This window comes from Semicossyphus pulcher, unplaced genomic scaffold, assembly GCF_022749685.1.
Source record: "Semicossyphus pulcher isolate SPU_LCO1_2020_fin unplaced genomic scaffold, fSemPul1.0.p SCAF_11, whole genome shotgun sequence".
In the NCBI taxonomy this organism is placed as follows: domain Eukaryota; kingdom Metazoa; phylum Chordata; class Actinopteri; order Labriformes; family Labridae; genus Semicossyphus; species Semicossyphus pulcher.
The window spans coordinates 19,359,379-19,377,270 of NW_027211615.1; the positions used below are offsets into that span (position 1 = coordinate 19,359,379).

General features: G+C 42.9%; 1 protein-coding gene across 1 annotated transcript in view; it reads left to right on the forward strand.

Annotated features, from left to right (window-relative positions):
* The first annotated feature begins 361 nt into the window (after window positions 1-361).
* LOC138613192 (kelch-like protein 29) overlaps window positions 362-17,892 on the forward strand; it is a 125,909-nt gene continuing 108,378 nt past the window's right edge. The window contains exon 1 of the mRNA XM_069686811.1: window positions 362-428. The gene's annotated coding sequence lies outside the window, so the exon portion shown is untranslated. The remainder of the gene's footprint in view (window positions 429-17,892) is intronic.

Below are 17,892 nucleotides of genomic sequence, written 5' to 3' on the forward strand. Positions count from 1 at the left end.
CTACCAGTCCCCGAGAGCTTTCCCAACTGCAACCATATGTCTTCAGTTTGACCTTTTCCACAGCCGAGTTATCCGCTGTTGACCTCTAATGTTCTCTCAGGTCTGTTGGAGAGCAGCTTGAGTCTCTGTGGAGTCATTTATCTGTTCTCCAGACCAACGATTACGCTAATAAATCTCTTGATGCAGATTGTTCTACACTTGAATGGATTGTTTTTTTTTTTGATTGAAGGCATGCCTGATTTTCATTGCTGTGAACAGATGGCGAGCACGAGAATATTGGGGCCAGATTTATGGACGTTTTTGTTTAATTTTCTGCTTTAAAGCCTCACCATACTCACCAACTGTTATTGTTTCTGCAGGTGTAGACGGCAATACTCCAAAGATCTAATTTGTCTGTGATGAGCATCCCCATCCACCAGAGACCAAAGGTACGGTAAGCTATGAAAAGCTCATTATGCTACGTCCCAGTAAACATTTTATTATGCCACAGACAAGACACACAGTGCGATACAAATCACAATAGCGTATGAGTCAGTCAGATTCTGCCTCATTATTTTATTGTTTTCACATAGAAACTATTTTAGTAATTGTTCTAAAATTATTATTGTTATACACTAGCATAACCAGACTGAACAGCAACAACCCCCACTGCGGGGCTTCAGGTGTAATGTCACTCTTTGCTGTTTATGCGCTGTGTTAGGTTGCTCATACGGTGGCCTACATGGTCCAAACCTGTGGTAGTCCATGCTGCATTCAGCTTTCACAGCTTTGCCCTCCAGCGAAAAGGTGTCACCATCCCATAAAGTTCAGAGTGGTTTGGGGTTTCTCCATTAGTTGGTATGACTGCTCTTTCTCCAAACAAACTAAACCACATGATGTTTGGAATAGGACACAGACTGACATGTTCAGCAGCCTTGGTGTGGTTATTTGTTGCAGAGCCAATAAAGTGTATTGTTCTCATTTGAACTAAATAGTGATCCAGAGTTTGTTTAAACACTGTGAGCTTTCTTGGTGTGAATGTGCCCCAAATCACCACGGCAGAGTGTGAGATTGATTTTTTACCAAATACCTGATGGTCATCATCGCCCTTGTTTGCGCAGCAGTGTGCTGTATACATTTGGCCCCCAGACAGTAAGCTAGAGCTGTCTGCAAGAATCATTCTCAAGGCCACCTCAGGTAATGATAAATGACAAGCCCACTTGCAAGGAGGAAAACACGTCTCCTGGTAGCATGCAGAGCCTCTCAGACAAAGGTGCCATCAGCTGGCAGCCGACCTGCTGCACTAGATGTGGAGGGAAGTTTGGAAGGGTGGTGATTCAAAGCCTCAAGAGGACTCTGCAGCACCTAATGAGGAAGAAAGCTACAATCTGTCCTTTTTAAGGAGTGCAGTGCTCGTCTATAGACCTAACCTTGACTTTAGACTAACCATTACATTTGTATTAATTCCCTAATTCCTCTCATTTTTCTGTCTGCAGTCATGTTAAGCACCTGTTTGGGAGCGGTGAGGGAAACATTCTTCCTTTTAATATATCAAACATTCATTTAATCACACTCATCTTTAACTAATATTTAATAACATGGAATTACTGTATTTGCAATAATACATTATCCATTATGAAAAAGGCACACATTAATGCACACAGTTGCCTTTACCTAATGGACAGTCCTGCTGTGAGCAGATGAAGACTGTAAATGCTGTAGCTGTGGCACATGGTCTGTCATGTGTTGTCTCTTACTGCCACTGTTACTGTTTAAACATAGTCAGATTCAGCAGGAGGAGCTTTATATAATGTTAAATGCTCTATAAAACCCTGAGTTGGAGGTAGACGATGCACGCCTTAATGATAAAAATGGCTCCCTCTTTTTTTATTTGGGTACACAGGGATTCTATTCACACGCTGTTACCCGACCATAACAGAGGCGGAACATAAACTCACACATAAACACCGGCTGTCACACGTATCTGGTTATATTCTCATCACATACACAGTGAGGCATTGTCTCCTGCACGCCCCTGCAGTGATTAAGACGTAAGGCACTGCAGGGGGGCGGCCAGTCCTGAAAGCGCCCTCAGGGACTGAAGCATAAACACATCATCAAGAAGAGGGAAAGTGTGAAACTGCTTTATCTTTAGTGCCTCACTGAGGAGGAGAGACGTGGAATAAGGACAGCACTCCTGTGTTTAAAATCATTTAAGCAACTTTGAGATCAGTTTTTGCTCAGAAGTTTAAACTCACTAAAATCACAATGAGCTGACAGTGATGTTTAAATTACCAGTTTTAAAAGCCTTTTATGTGCAATATTTCAAATAGCACATTGTAGCTTGAATAGGCTCCAAAAAGACGCTTTTACTTGTTGTCACTTTACAGTGTTTCCTCTTGGATATTTTCAGCAGCGGGGGTAGAGGGTTTTGTTGTACTACCCAGGAATGTGCACATGCTCACATCATATTAAAAAAAAAATCTAATTAATTACAGGCTTTGTGATGAATTAATTGCAATTAATCGCATATATCAATGATTTCTGTGAGAAGCACATCACATGTAGACTTACTCAGTCTGGATTACTCTCTTTCTAGATGGTTATTTCTTACTTCCACACTTTAATTGTACTCTCTTCTCCGCCTTATTAAGTTTTAATTCGCAATCTACTTTAATCTGATCACTTTGCTTTGCTTTAGTCCCACCAACACACCTGCACCTCTGCTCTCGGCACAGCTGCTGGCCCCACCCCCCTCTCTCTGTCTGTCTCTCCGTCTGCTTTGTTGACCGTCTTCATCAGCAGTCTGTTTAATTAAGTCACAAAAGTTAAATATTTTCTCTCGTAATTCATCTCTCACAGCTCGTGAGCAGCGTGTGCATGAGGAACGTTATTAGTGACATAACGTCTCAAAACGATCGATTGTTGAGTGTACAGCTGATATAGGCACGTGGATTGTTTACATTGCGTAATAGAACTGCATATGATTCTGTGTGGACAGAAAGCGTCCGATGTCAGCGTTGCGGAGTGGACCCTCTTTTGCCTTTAGAACACTGAAAAAATTGACTCTGAATTAATTGCGAGTATCATCTGCCAAATTGTTATTTGGATATCTTCCTCATGTTGACATAAACCTTAATGACCATCTGCAGAGAGCAGCTCATTATGGCTCATGTCTCTGTCTGCACATATGTAGGGGACATCTCTGATAGTGTTTCACAGTGCTGTTCACAAGCGTGACTGAGGTTGTTCTGCTCGAGGCAGAGAGAAACTAAAAGTGCATTTTTCCACTTAAACAGAACGTGAGAGGCTGCTGTCGTTTCTGTGAATGGTTACTGCAGAAGTCTTTGAGCAGAGATGAGAGCGCTCACACAGACATGAAGTAGCTGAACGATTAGCGGCATGCTACAGGTCATTAGCTGTTCTACATTTAGCCGGGCTCTTGACAACAAAGATTTGTTCTTCAGCTTCTATCAGGCGTATATGATGCAGTCAGGAGGCTCTGTCAGTAATCCACCTCTTGATCTGCAGGTTGTGCTTTTGTTGCACATGTACGACTATTAAAAGGATTCACGTGTAGTTTTATGGCTGAGACACACATGTAGTGCAGATGTCAAAACAATGCTATAGAGGCTTCACAGAGGTTAACACACACACACTTGTAAAATGTGCATTCCTGCACCAAATGTGTTTTCCCTCGACTCTGCCTGAAAATCCTCTCATATCGCTCAGGAAAAACAAGTCACCTTTCAGTTTTAACTCCTGCTGCTCACTAAAATAATCAGAATTCACATCATCTCAGCTGCTCACACATCTCAACAGTCTTTTCCCCAAGTTGTAAACTAGAAAATGAAAGCTGCTGCTTGTAAAATAGATTTTGAGATTGAAGCAGAAATCCATGTTGATAAGAAAAGTTTGACACTACAGCACAGAGAGTGTGAGCAGGAAAACGTTACAGTGTGCAGCGAGCGCCTGGCTTGGCGTGTTGTCTGAAGTGTACTCGAGGTTTCAGACGAGCAGGTGTTCTTGGCTTTGGAGAGCAGCTGAAGAAGAAGTCGTCGTCCTCCATACATACTGACCTTCTGTGGCGAGACAAGCTGATGAAAGAGAAACAAATATGTCAGAACAGAATCAGAATCGTGCAGCTGTCTCACAGGTGCTGCTTCAGATGCCTCCTACAGATTGTACCGAATGTATTGTGACAGCACACTGTGGGATTTAAAAGCAGCCAACATGCGTTCCCTTTAGTCTGTCACAAACCTTTTTCTGCCATTTCATCTCATCACGTCTCTTCTGTTCCTCTCAGCTGGTTCTGTGTACAGTTTGGTCTACCTCCTCTGCTTGTTATTCAACTTACAACCACCCACTGAGATCAGATTAAAGCAGACATGTCGAACACTACACCATCAAGTCCTACGCCTGTAGCAAACATGGCCAACAACCTGTGGCTTTAAAAGATGTGAACAATAGCCTAAAATATCTTGAGTGGGGAAACTACTTTGAACTTGAAAATGGAAGTACCTAAACATCTTCTTAAACGGCAGGAATCTTTTTTTTTTGTGTGTGTGTGTGCAAGTATATTTTTTAATACAATTTGAATACAGGTCAGTGATGAAATTTAACATCACATTTAAATGTATGGACATACTTTTTCTCAAGTACATTAAGTCTCATGTCTCGTCTCCATTACACCTGAAAAATAGTTTGGCAAACTTTCCCCCAAATATTATCATTTTTTAATCCCCATCGGCAAAAACATGGAACAAGTTTGTGATCTTCCACTTCCCTATCATCTCTGGAGAATGAAGTTTGTGACATGCCTGCAGTGATTTCAGCTCATCTAAGCTGAGAGCTGACAGGGTCACCCACCTGTGAGCCTCTGTCCCTTTCCCTCACATCACACCCATGATATTCACACTTTCCTCTCTCTTCTACCCACTCTACTTTTAAAACTTTATTTTTCTTATCTCTTTACCAGTTCAGCCACTTGTGGGCTGAGAGGGGCCTCTTGTTTTGGTTGTGAGAAATCAATAGAGAGAGACTGCTCTCCCTGTCAGTGTGACCTGTCTGACGGCTGTCATCTCCCTTAATTGCTTTGCTAATATCATCCCCACTCAGCCTGGATCTGGGTCAGTGAGGCCCCTCTGCTGGAGCTGACTGCAGGCTGTGCCTCTCCATGATCTCCCTCCTCTCTCTGCCTTTTTTATTCTCTCCTTCTTTCCCCTTTAGACTCATCTCAGTTAGAATAGAAACAAACAGTAGAACACATTGTTCTTTGTTCGAATGTGACATGTGGTTGGATTAATCCAATCGGAAACATGTTTATTTAGGGAAGATGCTCATTTCTGCACCCTGCTCTATTCTGGGATGAAAATAGTCTCACCAGAATTAACCTTTTATATTTCCCTCAGGTGATGCAGGATCTGCTTTTTCATTTTCTGCCATCTTTCTGCTGTTTGAACGTTTAGGTCAGACTACAAAGCTTCTTAGTAACTGAGAGGCTAAACACTAATAACTCATATTTAAAGCAGCACATACTAACTTTAATGCAAACAATTCATTTAGAGGAAATGAAAAAAGAAATTGTTTGGTGGGGATTGATTTGCAGGAGAATATGACTGAAATGTAGACGTGCAAAAGCCCTATTCCATTGATACCCTTTGTTAAAGTGATGAGTAGATGTAGATGTTTTGAAACCCTTTGACCAGTGAGAGGTCTGAGGCAGACTTTAGTTAAATTTAAGATTGACCAACACAAAGAAAATACTGCCAAAGGGGGTTGGAGTTTAGATAAAAATCAGGTGTAGCATTTGGTTTCGGTCTCACAATCTCTTTTCTCCTCCGTTCATATAAAGCAGCTTCATGAAGTCTGGAGAGCTAACTGCATCCTGGTTATTGTTCCAAACACGTTGTGGTGCTCTGTCTCAAATCATTCATTGATTTAATTTAGTTAAAGTAGGTTTTTGCATAACAGAACATTTTCTGAGATCAAACTTAATTTTCCCTCTCAGCTTTACTTGGCAAACTGTCTGCTGGCTAAAGAAAGGAGGCACAGTGGAGTCTGTGTTTCTGAGGGAGAGGGAGAATATGATGTGAGTGTTGAGGATGAAGCACAGACCAGCTGTTTTCTGCCTTGGGCAAAATGGAAGTAATCTCAATGTGAATCAGTCTGTTATGGTTCAGTGCGCTTATTTCTCCCCATTTGTTCAGGGCAGCTTGTATTCCTGCTTACCTGTTCTACCTTTACACATCGTTTAAACCGTACTAGACTCTATTTATCTACAATTTTACTATGATTTAAGAAGGAAATGATTGCCACAAATAAACAAGTAATGAAAAATCTGTATAAAACACAACTATTCCTGTCGTTGTGTTTTAAAGCTCAGTCCCCTTGGCTGCAGCTTCTTTTGTTCACGTCCATCGTCGTGGCTACAGGCGGTGATTTTAAAACAGCAAAACACGGATGAGGGACGAGGGGCTAGTAATTGTGTCAACAGCAGAGCTCTGAGCCAGGAACTGTCAGGACCTCGTACTTTCCCCCTGCTCCTGGTTTAATTGAGCGTGTGAGGGTCAAGGTGAGCTGCCCTGGCCCCGGCCTAGGCTCTGTTTAAACGGTCACCCAGTCCTTCTGTGATAGGCGCAGTGGAACAATGAGCTTAAGGTGGAGCAGCTGGAGAAAGCATTAGCATCCTGTAAGTTGGCATTTATGCCTCAATGCCCGACATTTGCTTCAACAAGAAGACACCTTTTCTCATGACCTATACAAAGTCTTGTTGTTGAAAGTCAGTATAATTGTTGCTGTATACTGCGTAGGTGTAGCGTTGACACTTTCAGGTGTAAATGAGCATTTGGAAGGTAAAGCTAACAGTCTCCCTGTGAGAGCAGACAAAGGTTTAACAACATCTCTGTCCCCTGGTGGGCTGTAACCTTTGTGTCTGTTGGCTCACAGTCTCAGATTCCAAACACAGTGGAGACGAAGCTTCTCTTCATGGTAAAGAGTGAAAGTCCAGCTGTCACCCAAACTGTTTGCTTTGGAGGATCTTGTGAAGCGGACAGAAGCAGACCCTCTGGGCAGCTCAAGGCCTGTTGTTGTGGAGCTGCTGTTGGTGGGAATAAAGCCCAGATTTCACAGATCTGTGGTGTCACTGTTCAAACCTCATCCAGACTTGGTACTAATGAGCTTTTGACTCACACAGACACATTTCTCATTCACAGTTTCTCTGCTCGCTCTGCACCTGCATTTTTTCTCTCAGAGCTGTGTCCTCTCACTGAATTTCATTATTGTTCACCACATGCCCCGCTGCCCTCATGACACCAGAGTTTAAACTTCATTACAAACACTAAGTTTATTATCTGCTTCAATATGCTGAACTGTGATACTACTACAAGCCCGTCAGAGCATGAAGCATGGAGATTAAAATTTCACAATTACTGGATAGATTGAAATCAAACTAAGTACAGTCTTGGTCCCCAGGAGATGATACATAATCGTCAAAATATTTTCAAGCGTCACCATGTGGTTGACATTAGTGCCTTTTCTTTTAAATAGACATTTGGTACAGGCATTCATGTCCCTCTTAAGAGGAAATGTATTACTGTAGTGACCCGTTAACGTTGCACATTTTTATCCGTGTAGTACTTTGGTTTATGGCGAAGTACCTACAAAACTGTTCAAATGCTGAACCCAGAAGACTGCAGAGAAAAATGGGTCCAAGAAATTCTGCCAATAGTTCAAACACGTTTTATCACTCTCTACTGTCCTCAGCCAGCACAAAGGCTCGGCTGAGCTCGGCCTGGCTTGACTGCGTTCTCATGTTGATTAGCCAAAAGCTTGTCTGCTGGCCACTCACTTTCTCACTGGAGCACCATCTGCAGCTTCAGTGTTTGCCTCTCACTCCCAGTCCTGTTCAGATGTGAATGCCAAAACAATCAGACAGGAAGACAGTGACATGAACACTCTGAGGTTGAATTTGCGAGTCTGATTTCCCCCTTTGCTGCTCTGCATCCTGGTAAACACATTTTGAAGATGAGCTTGTTGAGAGGCGTCTTCTTCTCTGTGCGCGGCCACAGCCTCACAGGGGAAAATAAACAGCAGTATCTGGGAGTGAAGATGATGACAGGGCTATATTAGGATCATCTTTCTATTGCTTTTCAAATGGCTTCATTTATTTTCAGCCTGGATTCATCTGTGAGTAGTTTATATATGTACGTGCAGCCAACTGCCAGTTATCACATTTGACTTGGCCAGTTGACTCCCATCAGCCTGTAGATAGGAGTCGCTTCACTGACTAAAGTGTGGGAATGAAAGAGGTGTATTTTTCTGACACAAACCTCCAACCTAACAACGCCTTAAAAAGATGTTTGTGCTTATGCAGATGATTCTGTGTTCACTGGCTCACGTCAAACTCAGGGCCATGTTGTGCCAGAAAATACTCAAAGCAGAAACAACGAATGAAATAGTTTGCTTCAATCGTTGATCAGTTTTCTACATAGTAACAGTATGTAGAAGAAGTAGTTCACCTGAAATCAGTCCTGACACACAGAGTAACATCAGCATCACCTTCCTCATCTCTGGTCTTTATTTTAACAGAGAATAAATGTCTCTGCTGCAGGGCTCCCTGTGTGCTGTAAACCCTCTTGAATTGTTGTAATAATGCACAAACACTGCACAGCCGGAGGTGAGATGCTTTCTAGTTCATGCTGGATAATGGACACAGAAGTGGCTTCACTCAAGACATCAAACTGTTCAGTCATTTTGAAGGATGGTTGCTGGTGTGCAGCCCCCCGTCTGACAAACACAGATTCAGAATGTTCTATTCTGTTTTATGTTTTATTTTATGACTGGACTAATTGAAGTGACCTGTAGGCAACGTCTTTACTTCCTCCTTTGAGACAAACGAGTGAGAGAGTCGCATGGTGGAAGGACGAGCAGCTTCCCTCATTTCTCAAGTTCTCACCATAATCTTATTTTCTACCTGCGACCACTCAGACAAGCTTTAAATTCACTTCAGTTTCAGGTCTCACTGGCAGTTTTCAATAAGTAAGAGGATATTACATTTCAGTCTGATTAACCTGAAGGTTGAATCAGAAGCAATGACTTTTTTTGCTCTTTGAAGGCATAGATATATATCTAAAGAAAATGGTGTGACAAGATTTCTTCCCGTTCAAACGAATCACAGATTCCAGTAATGAGCACCATCACATTATAGCTCGCCCTGACAGGAACAGTCCACAGACATGTCTGTTCTTGCTTCGTGCAGCTGTGTTGCTTTATTTTCCTCTTGGTTGTGATTTGATGAGAGTTTCCAGTTTATTACTGCTGTGTCCAGTTCGTCCCTGATCAGATAAACCAACGTCTATGAATCACTGCTGGAGAGTGTTTGAGGCCCCGTCAGCAGCTGGACGTGAATATCAGGGATTGTTCAGCAGAGAAGTACAGTGCTCTTGTGATATGAGCAACTCTTTACAGAAACTGCCCCTGACCACTGATCCAGGACTGCTGCGGTGACGTTTCTCTTCTGCTATTGGCTGAGGTTTGATGGAGCGCAGGGGTGTGATGATCCCTGATCTGTGGAGAAGTGTGTGATGTGCCTGTGGGGAAAACGCTCTCCGGCCCAAAACCCAGTTTCCACTGAAAGATTGAGGAGGCTAACGTGCTCCAGGGCGAGGCGTTGAACTCTCTTTCTTTTCTCTTCTTGTCTTTTAATCGCATCAGGCTTTTAATTATTTCATGAACTCAGTCTCAGACCCTTTTTTTTAACCTTTCATGAAGCGCTTGTGGAGATAAGAGAGCTGTGATCGCTGCTTTGGTCCCTGAATCTCTGCAGCGTGCAGCTTTTCTAGAGGAGACTCTTGTTTTACCAAAACACATCTGGTAATAGTGTGAACGGAGATGTTGACTTTGACTGATGGTTTAACCTTCCAACACACACACTGGCATTCATGTATACACACAGATTTGATGAATTATGTATCTGGCACTGGAAACAAACTAATCAATATAAATTGTCTGGCTTCAGTATTGATCAGAAATGTTTAACATTGACCACGAGGAAAAAAAATCACATTGCACTGAGGTCTACAGTCTGTGCTGTGTGACTGAATGTGTTGCATACACAAACAGTAGACTGCATGTGCACTCCTACAGGGAGTTTAGTCGTCTTTGTGCATCATCAGTTATCTCACACTGAAGCTCTGGAGAGTTGCTTTAATTAACCTACGTATATATAGATGGATGGATGGATGGATATCAGACGTGTGTGTCCTTGTTTACATCATGCTCATCTTGTCTCTGTCAGCTCGGCTTTACACACCTGATCCCAACAGGTCAAGTGTTGTTAATGCAGTCTGTGTGGGCTGCTGCCTGTGATACAGATAAACCATCTGAAATCAATAAGCTTCTGCGCCGCTCTTCCCCACCTTTTACCTTCAAAAGGTCAGAGGCAGCAGAGTCTTTTATCTCCTCATTGTTTAGTGTGTGTGTCATGTCCGGCTCTAATGATCTGTGTCTGGCTGAAAACACCATCAGCACCTCCGTCAGCACCACCATCAGCACCATCAGCCCTGCTTCTCCTTTCTGATCAGCTCTGGAAGGTTGATGCATCCAACGTTCTCAACTGGTTTGCAGTACTCGCTGCCTTCCCCTCCCTCCGTCCTGCGTTTTGAATCACTGTTCTTAGTTTAAAGACAGCAACTACTGTAAAATGTTTTTCTTTAGTTGTTCATGCTGGTCGGCACAGTGGCTCCTTTTCTTCTCTGGATACAGTGTGCTGTTTTCCTCCTTGACGGATGCACAAAGATCGAAGACAAGCACAGTCCGACTTGGCGAGCACACAGAACGAAACTGGGGCATCAGTAAAAACAGTCGAAGAGTTGGCAGTTGCATTAAATTAGTTTTATTCTGCGTGTATAATCTTCAAGTGCTCTGAAAGAATAATTATTGTATTGAATGTTTCTGCACAACTGGCTGCACAGTTTGCTTTTTATTAACTACTTCTTGTTGCAGAGTTGTTGTGAGGAAAAGTTGAATAACAAACAATTTTTTTTTTTTTTAATTTTTTTTTGGGGCCTTTTTGCCTTTTATTGGATAGGACAGCTGAATAAAGACAGAAAACATGGGGAGGAGAGAGTGGGGGCGACATGCACCAAATGACCGGCAGACTGGGAGTCGAGCCTGCGATCAGTGCGTCGAGGACTACAGCCTCAATACATGGGATGTCCGCTCCACCTCGATTTCCCCCCGGGGTTAAATAAAGTATTCCTGATTCTGAGCCAAACCAGCTCCCCGAAATAGAAACAATTTCACAACCATAAATTTGTTTTTAGCTGCTGTATTGTTGTAGTTTAATTGCTGTACTAAGGTGTTACAGGAGAGCGCTTTGAACAATTACCCAGAATACTTGAGCCGCTCTTGCAGTTGCCTTTAGTCTCTCTGGCTTTTTGATATTTATTTGGCTCACAGCAAAGTGGGATTTGGTTTGATATTTAAAAAGCAGGGATACAGGATGTCAACAGCAGGAATATAGACGTCATGGCGCTCCGAGGCGTTAGCAGTCACCCCAACAGTCTCTGTGACATTCAGCAGTTGGAAATGGCATTTGTGACATTCACTGAGTGAGAGTAATATATTCACCTCGGTCGGCTCATCTGGGCCCTCAGCAGAGCAGACAGCTGCTATAAGGGCTGTGTGCACCGAGTGTTCTCACACTGTCAACAATCCTGCATGATTTTATCAGCCAGAATGGAGTGAAAAGCCAGAGATACAGACCTCATGCTTTATTTAGAACTGTTGCTGTATGAGGTGTTATTATTTTATCATGTATAATATGCACAAACTATTTTCAGACCATCACATTTCTGTGTGTTTTTATGACACTGCACCATGTTAGACCTGCTTTAACCCCCACCAGGATGCAGCAAACATGTGGCAATAGGATGTTACTGCCTGACATATTACAGTGCACATGTCGTTTAACATTTCATCTGAATGATGGACAGGGACTCGTCGCCACATTCAGCTCGTCATAAAGAGCATCCCGTAATATTCTCTGTTCCTCACGCTGTATTAGACGACAAATGGGGAAACTGCTGCCGCTCTCACAGAGCTGATGTTGAAGCCTGATACCCAAAGTTTAATTTTCTATCACCGTGCGAGTGGAGAAAACCATACAACCATACCACTACCACTTTGTAAGAGGAAAACAGTCGCTCACCTTCATCCTAAGAGATGTATAGAGATTGGAATATTTTCTACAGTCTCTGGCTCCATTGTGCTACTGTTGAATCGTGATAGACGTGACAAAGGCTGAATCTGCGCTTGGCATGCTCCTGTATGAGAGCAGATTGACAGAGAGCAAGTATGAGTAAGAAAACGAGAAAAATCAAAAGAGCCCAATTGCACTCGCAGCTTAAAAGAGAGCAGCGTATTGTATTTACAAGCTGCAAGGATGTGCACGCTCTCCTCTCTCCCTCCATCCCGCTCCTCCACCAGAGGATTGGGGAGGCGTGCAGTGCCACATCCATGGAGGGTTCTCAACACCACAGTGCAATTTACTGCCTGTAGTAATCATTTCCATCCCCTCTCCCCCTGAGGCTGCTTGGATTGCTGAGTCAGCTCACCTTCATATGGAGAGTTGCTCCCTCAGCTGAGATGTTATAGATTTGCCCTGTTTGTAAGGGGGAAATGTTCCCAAACCTCTCAGGCTGATTTTTTCTGCGCTGCACAGCCTGGAACACCACAGGGTGTTTGATAGAGAGCAGAGAAAAACATAAACATTTCTGATACTTTCACACTGCAGTACACAGGCAGACATACAGGCAGGCAGGAAAAAGCAATACGGAAAATATGGGCATAAATACACACTAACAAAAGAACCAAGGTAGAGATTTAAATCATTTATATGTTTAAAATGATTCTACAGCAGACAATTCATCAATGTGCAATATTTTTTTTATTATGTCGTTTTTGTGTAATAACAGATTTAAAAGTACGAGTGCACTTTAGAAACCTTGGAGATGTTGCTGTATATTCAAGCATACAAATCAATAATTGACTTCCGAAAGAACAGAATCTTTTTCTAGTTCTGACAAAGACATTTGAACCGTATTGTTAAAGGAGAGCCTGATTTCCCTACATTTATTCTTCAGCATATAGTTGCCTACAGCCTCATACTGAAACTGATCATTGACACTTTTAAACCAATCTCCATGACCTCCTCTTTTTGTTTTACTGCATCCCCCTCATGATCTTATTTATTCGTCTTTAAAGAAGCTTGCCAAAGGACGAGCACACTTGTATAAAAATGTCAATGCAATTAAGACGGCTGCAAAATTATTGAGGTTGCAGTTAGCCATTATCAGCATCTCTGGGGGAAACACAAACCTTCTTCAGTTTCCTGTGTCCTCCGCATGTGTGTTCCCCAAGAGCAACTGAGGATATCTCACTAACTCACTGATTTTCAGTATTTCCTGTTTCATATTCTGTATTTCACATGAACACAAACACTCAGGTATAAGCACGTACACACAGCCTCGGTGTCTCACTATCCTGTTGTCCCATCTCCTGTGACTCTCTCTAGCTGGTACCGCTTGAGTGACAGCTCTTGGTTTGTCTGGGTATCCGTGGTTACAGCCCAGAGGCCTGTGCCGGGGGACCCGGTCCTGTCAGCACTCTCTGAATCCTGAAACTAGAGATGGATGGCCAGGAGCCACCTCTGCCCTGAGCTCTGTGCTCTGCTCGTCTCTCCTGCTGCTCTCGGCTCTTTATCCCAGACCCTCCTCCTAAACAGACCCATTGTTGGCAGGTTGATACTGCAGGAAATAGAGCCAAATATGTCTTGTTACCTGTTTATTTTTAGGGTAGGAGTGGAAAGAAACTATAATACTATTAACATATAAATGAATTTCCCTGTGGGAATCAATTAAGTTATTGTTATTGTTATTTTCTTAGTGTATTCATAGTCGACCCAGCTGAAGTCAAGGATAGATTACAAGTCATGTCACAGCTGCTTCTGTTAATCTTGAATTTCATGGGATCAGTCGTCCCAAAGAGGAGCACGACTTACAACAGATCAGGTGTCTGTTCGTCTACATTTCCCTGCTGCTTCTGCTGTGACAGACACATGTATGACAGCTAAGACGCTGGTGTTGCCTGTCGCTCTGCTGAAGCCTCACAGCTGATGGATGGAGACAGAAAAAGAGAAGGTGATGAAGACAGGAGGAGAAGAAAGCACGAGTGTGCTGGGGGTTGTTTTTGACTGCCTAAGGCTCTGATAGTTACAGACGGTAGCAGTGCTGCTGGAGTGTGTGTGACCTCTCAACCAGCTAATGAGAATATTTAACATTTGCTGAGTCCACAGTGTGTTGGAAGTCATTCATCACTTCACTGATTCAGCTCTCTGGTTACATGATGACTGGCAGGATTCCCACCATGGGGCCTGAGGGCGATGCTAGCAGGTGTGTTCAGTGCAAATAAAGACAGTATTTAACATCTTTCATGTGCTTTGCTGTGTGACCTTCACATAACCAGCTCATTTACACTCACTCAGAGAGAAACATGTAAAGACGCATGCTCAAAATAAATGACCAGACAGTGACTGTTCCCCAATAAATAAGGAAGAATCCATCCCATGTTTCTGAGACGCGTTTAACCGCTCGCTGACCGTGATGTGAACTCACTCCATGCAGACAACCCAGCAAGGGTGAAAGTGAGGTGAACGTGTGTGTGTGTGTGTGTGTATCTCCATGTGAGATTTAAGCATAATGTGTGCTAAAAGTTGCATGTGGTGATGATGAACTGGTCCCGTAACCGAATAGCAGCTTTGCACTCTAGTTGACCCCTGCAGTGATGAGTAGAACATGAGAACGAAGACGGAAGCTGTCCAGCTCAGCTCAGCTCAGCTCAGGGACCCATGATTATTTAATGATCATTTCCAGATCACAGGCATGGAAACACACCTCCCTAAAGTGAGTGTTTGTTTTTTTCAGCCACAGAGAATGAAGCCGTACCCCTGTGAATGAACATGGATGAGTGTAGACAGATGCATCATGGGAGAGTGAGCCCTTGACTGCTGATATGTGATTGTACTTGTCTTAACTGAGGGGAAATGGGAGGTCACAAAACACTCAGGCTAAATCTACATGGAGCAATAGCAGAAACCTGTTTTCATTTTCCAGCTGATGTTGAATGGTGCTTTGAAACAAAGCAACTCCTGGTGACCCCCTCCCTCCTCCATTTTTAATGGGACGTAACAGCAGGAGATCCATTTTTAAAGGACTTTTGCATCACTAACAGAGTTTCTATTTCTGAAGCCGAGTGGTCAGCAGAGGAGTTCTTCTGCATTAATAAGTGTTGATCCATTCAGATTTGGAGGATGCAGGACTGTGTTGCGACTTTCACTACCCTGAAAAAGCCCTCTTTTTTATTTATTTACACAATAGTTGCCGTCAAGCGCAGAGCAGCGACTGTAACAGCTTTAATTAACACTAGAATCCCTTTGAGGCTCCACAGACGTGGAAGAAAAATTGCAGCTTTTATTTCTTTTTAAATGTATTTTGCCTACGTTTGGAAATTGTGGAGGAAAATAAAAAGTGTGCATAGCAAAGCTAAGATGTGCAGCTTTTTAAATGTCAGTACGTTGCAGGGGAAATGAGAGTTTCCCAGGAGTACGCTGCAGAGCCAGGCTATAACTGCAAGAAGCTGATAGGGTTCAGTATTCAGAGGTAACGTCAATCCCTGAGTCTGTGATAATATTTCACTGTCATTTGGAGAAATGATCATGAAACCAGAGTTAGAAAAAACAAGTGGAATAGCCTGAGGGTATTAAACCTGCGAGTGTAGCCTCACACCCACTGTGCATCTTTAATCAGGCTGCACTCAGGATTCAGTTTCCTTTTGAACATCAGAGTTTCTTTAACAGAAAGTGAACATCAGAAAGTTATGAAAATAAAACCATCACCAGTTAGTGAGATCTTAAACTAGTTTGTCTCTCTCTGACAGTATATTCAAACTCTGAATTGTCAGTGTTTCAGCCTCACCTCTTTGCTATGCTTGATTAAATCCAATCTGCTCCACTAACTGCAGTCATTTGGAAATGTAGAGGCTCCTTTACAGGGAGATTTCAGGCTAAAATGTTCCCCATGGAGCGCAGGAACATTAGCAGGTATTACTCTGCCTGTTGTAAATCTCTCCCACTTATTGCTTCAGTGTGACAAGTAATAATGTAGAACAGTGTTTATATTTTAATTTGGTCAAAGTGATTCTGGGATTTTAAAGGGAGCTCTTGTAGTTTCCACTCTGCTGCTCTGGTGTCAGTGCCAGCCTCAGAGTTTTGCTCCATCAAAGCTCATATTCAGCTCTCTGAACAATAAGAGACACTGGAGCGCCCCAGTGAACTCAACAGAGCTGTGGACTGTACAATGCCACTGTTTTGTGCCCAGTTTTGTTTTCTCATGCAGGCTGTGCTAAACTCTGTATTTTTTTTTTACCATAAAAAGTGCCACTAAAGGTTCCCTACATGTTAGATGAGTAACAATCATGAAGTCCAGACACTGCCAGTGCTGCTGATAGAACTTCATTATTGCATTATTGCCCTGAAGATGGCTCCTGGCTATGTGAGGTGCTGTGTGAATTTACTCTTCATTATACCAGCTAAGCCCCTCCACCTCCACCTCCACCTCCACCTCGTCCCCACGGCTCCACCCCTCACTGTGTTTTGACCTGTCTCAGCAGTTTGGACATAATTGGTTGGATAAACTAATTGTTTTAGTAGCTGATGTTGCTGACGCAGGTAACTTTGTCTGTGGTCTGCGTGGTAATATAACAGTGAAGTTAATACATCATAATCATAGACTGTATAAGAAGTGGACATCACCTCTTGGTCACCTATTGCTTCAAAAAACAAAGACGGCAATGAACACATCATTGATTAGTTGGGTCTTTGTTATGATGCACTGCAGGCGCTGTGAAAACGTCACTGGGGGCAGCCAGCTAATGCTGCGGCTGGTGTAGCTCACGTGATTACAGGAAGTTAAAACATCTCCGGTCTCCTTTGGGATAAACATGAATTATTTTTCAATGAGGAGTGTCTGTTTGTTGTGCAGTGCTGATGAGTCTGCCTCCGGCAGATTAGTGCCCCTTTACACGGACAAACGGACGATTTCCTGTTTCTAACGTTTATTTAAAAGCAAACGTAACGGACTGAAACTCTGTCTATTTTCTCTCCTCTCTGTTTTGTGATGGGCCCATAGCGGGGCCGCTGATGAAGCAGCGGAGGATGGTAGACTGTGGTAGTAAAGCTGTTAATAAGCTAACACCACGGGTAAAGCTATTTTAACGCTAACTCTTGATAAAGCTAATGCTCGGCTTCATTAAACATCGCAAAATGGGGGAAAAACTGACAGAAAGTATTTCTGTCAGTCACGATGTGTTTAAATTAAATTGTAATCTTGTGTTTGTCCGTCAGATCTAACCCTAGTTATTGGACTCCACAGTGGGACTGAGTGACCTTTCAGCTGTGGCCGTGAGTTGACAGAAAGGAGCCCTCTGTGGAAAAAAAGCTACTTAGTGAAGTCCAGAGGAGAGACAGTCAGTTGATGCCATAACCCCGGCAGGAAATGATTCATCTTGTCAGTCAAACACTCTTTTTACTGCCTTATTTATTTATTTTGTCATAAGCAGCTTTAGTAATTACATTTTGCTCTCAGGGAAAACTGCCAATTCAATCTCTCCCTTGTTTTTGATGGGAGGGTTTGTTTGCTGCATATATTAATACATTTAACATGTATTTCTGATTGTACGGCCCTCTCAGCCAAATGCACTTTAGACATTTTGGAAATAAAACTAAAAATGAAAAACCCAAATGGCGGACCGCAGTCCGGATCCAGGCCCAACTGCCATCATCTCTGGACCCGGACC